This window comes from Sapajus apella, unplaced genomic scaffold (assembly GCF_009761245.1).
Source record: "Sapajus apella isolate SASKATOON/1434 unplaced genomic scaffold, GSC_monkey_1.0 scaffold53, whole genome shotgun sequence".
Lineage (NCBI taxonomy): Eukaryota > Metazoa > Chordata > Mammalia > Primates > Cebidae > Sapajus > Sapajus apella.
This window is the reverse complement of record NW_022436993.1, coordinates 12,937,908-12,941,570: the sequence shown is the minus strand read 5'-3', so window position 1 is coordinate 12,941,570 and position 3,663 is coordinate 12,937,908.

Genomic DNA, 3,663 nt, shown 5'->3' with positions numbered 1-3,663 from the left:
ACATGCATTATTTCATTTAAATTCACATTTTTAATCTAGTGTCCATTCTACTATTCTCTGCCTCTCAGAAGAGATCATTTATTTCCTTAGAAGAGGAGATAAGAAATCGTGGTCTTTGTGAAGACAATACTGGCAAAGGGTCATGATTCTCTACTTTTCCCTTGAGGACCCTGGTGTATGTGTCTCTTAGTGGCTTTTTATTTCTTTCCCTATTTATAGCCAGGATTTCCTGGGACTCCTTTATAGTCTTAAAAATAACATGTTGAGAACCCATAGAGCTTTTGTTTTATATAAAATGTAGTTATATGATAGTTACCTTATGGTAGTTAAAACCAATTTTAAACTAATTTAAACAAAAAATGTTAACATGAATACAATTTTATGAGAAATAAGTTTTCTAAAACAAAAGTTTAGTGGCAAGGGTGATATTTGGGTTTGTTTTTGTTTTTGTCTTGAGACAGGGTCTTGCTCTGTTGCCCAGGCTAGAATGTAGTGGTTTGAGCATCGCTCACTGCAACCTCAAACTCCTGGGCTCCAGTGATCCTCCCACCTCAGCTTCCTGAGTAGCTGGGACCACAGGCATGTGCCACAATGCCCAGCTAATTTTTTATTAGTGTTGCCGTGGTTAATCTCAAGCAGTTCTCCTGCCTTAGCCTCCCAAAGTGCCAAGATTATATGAGAACCCCTGTACCTGGCAAAAGCAGTATTTTGTATTTTTTCAAATCTGTTTAATGTCTGGCTTAATAGAGGATAACTATGTTCTGGTACCTGCTTCTTCATTCAATATGTTGCAATATCCAGATTGTGTAACCTCTGGAAAAATCCCCTGTGTACTTATGAGTGAAGGAAGGCAGAGAACATGTTGGTCTAAAAATAGTTTTGTGCTCATAAGCCCTCTGAAGGGTCTTGAGGTCCCCATACCATAGTTTGAGAATTGCTGCTCTAGAGAGTCAACACAGTGATAAATGTTGAAGGGACCTAATCTATGCCCTGGAATGGATGGGATTCAAGACGAGAAACAAAGGAAACACTGGATTTACAAAATAGTGTGATACATTCATTACATTAGTTTTTATTGAAACTAATCAAGACCGAAAAACAAAAACCAGACAAGATAATTGCAAATTTTGATAAGTGCTTTTTAAGGATGCAAAGTAGAGCTAAAGAATGAGGTAACATGTGAGGCCTCTGTCAATAGGTGGCGATTAAGCTGAGACCCAAGTGATCTGAGTTAGCCCTGTGAGAAGAGGAAGGAGCCTGTCCTCTGAACCGGAAAGTAATTTACAGCTGGCTGCCTTCGGTGATTTGCTTCATCTGCTACTCCTCTCACTAGGAAGTCAGCTCCATGAGGACTGGATCTTTTGTCTTTCTTGTCCACTGCTATATTCCCAGCACCTGTCAGGTGTCTGGCAGTAAAAGATTTCTGGATGAGTGGGGCGGGGTAAAGCCTTGAAGAATAATGAGTAAAGGGGAGAGTGGCACAAAGTGAGGTTAGACAGGGTTCACATCACAGAAGGCCCTGCAGGCCATCTGGAGGTTTGATTTTTATTCTGAGTGTGCTGGGAAGTATTTAAAATGGAAGAAAGGCGTGTTCCACTTAAGTTTTAGGGCAATTTCTTCAGTTGCATAGAAAAATGGATTGAATTGGAGCAGTGGTGGAGTGAAAACAGTTCAGCTGTTGTAGGACTTCAGTCGAGCAATGATGGCGTGGACTAAGGTAATAAAAGTAGAGACAGAAGGCAGAGGGCAGAATTGAGGTATAATTCAGCAGGATGTGCTGGCGCATGCCCATACCCCAACTATTCCAAGGTATACTTTGGAGAAAACATGCGCAGGACTTGCTAATGTAATTGATTTGGAGAACGAGGAGGAGGTAGATCACGATGACACCCAGATTTTCTTAAATACCTGAGTAGGCCGTGGTGCCAAGATACTGAGATGGAAAACCTAAGGGCCCTGGAGCGGCGGGGAGGAGGTCTGGATGCAAAAATCAAGGGTACTTTTCTGTGTTTAATTTGAGATGTTTGTTCAACGCCTAAGGCAGTAGCCTGGAATTCAGGGCAGAGGCCAGGGCTGGAGACACAAAGGAGTGTGTCAAGATGATATTGAAATCCATGGGAAGTGAAGCAGTCACACAGGGAGAGGCCAGAAGAGAAAGGCAGTCCCAGGGCTACCGTCCCTTCCCTGAGGAACCCAGCTTGGACTGAGGAAAAGGCGCCAAAAAGGGATTCGGGAGTGACCACTGAGTAGCGATGGGCGCTCCTTGGTGGGTTCTGAAAACATAAAGGAGAGGCAATGAGTGCTTGGGGTCGGAAGAGGGAGAGACAGCTGGCGGGTTAGGCCGGTTAGGCTGGTTAGGACGTGGGGCTCTATCCAAGTATTTAAGGGCCTGAAGGCATAATCCTAGACTCCGCCTTGAAGAGCCTGGATGCTCTTCCAGGTGATAGGGTTGGATAGGGCCCTATATCCCTTATATCAAGGTCATGAGATGCTTATCGTAGAAAATGATTTAACATTTAAAAACAAGAAAATCACTCCAAAAAAGCTATATATTTCGTTATTTTCCTATATATTTTTTCTTCCATAGTCAAAACTCTATTTCAGGGGAATTTCTTTTGCTTTCGCTTAACACTAAAAGCTTCACGAACATCTTTTTAAGATGGCTAGACAGCATTTTATAATGGAATCAAATCATTAACCATTTCTTTAATGGTCTGCGTTTATTTCTAGTATTTCGAATTTATACATGCAGCTTTGAAACGTTTATGTAATTTTTTACAAAGTCCTTAGTAGATATCAAATGGCTTTCTGCCAGTTTTCGTTATTTGCGCTAAGATTTCTGCTTTAGGTTGTTTAGAACAATCATACGGAGGCGGCGTCAAGAATGGGGGGCGGGGGGTGGAGACCAGGTGGGAGTCGTCCTTCTCGGCCGCAACCCGCCAGCAGGCCGAGCTCAGGAGCTTGTCAACAACACCGGAGCTCGGGTCCCCTCACAGACCTACCCAATCCCAGTGAATTTCAGGTGAGCCGTAATTGCGCCACCGCACTCCAGGCTGGGTGACAGAGAGCCTGTCTCAAAACATTCCAAGTCCAGCTCCCTCACCCCCGACGATCCGTAAGCCCCTTTAAGTGTGAGAAGCACTGCTTGAGACTGCTGGTTTCCGCTGTGCCACACATTAGGATCAGCTGGGAGCTGGGCAGCACTGGCTGCCCGGGCCACACCTCACACCAACCAGTCGGAACCCCGGCGACCGGACCAAGCCAGCGGAACCGCTCCAGCCATGCCCACGTGCAGCCGCGTCCGAGGCCCGGTGCTCTAGGGGAGCGGTGTGGGGGGAACCCGACCATGGTCGGCTGCGCTGCGGTGGCCGCGGAACCGGACCCGGTGGGCAAGCGTCCCCGGCTCCCTAGGTCCGCGCTGCCCATGTCGGATCTCGTAGTGTGCGCGTGCTGCCGATGTAAGACGTCTCCAAAGCGCAGCGCGCGAAGGCCTGGCTGACGTCCTCCCTCGTGAACGCGCCTAGCTGGCCGCGAGAAGGGAAAGGGCGCCGGGCAGCGCCGAGGGTCAGGCAGCCCGCGCACGCGCCCCGCCCTGCGCCTCAAGCTTGAGGCGCAGGCGCGCTGGCCGCCACGGCGGGGGAGGGGGTCGGCCTCCGTGACGTC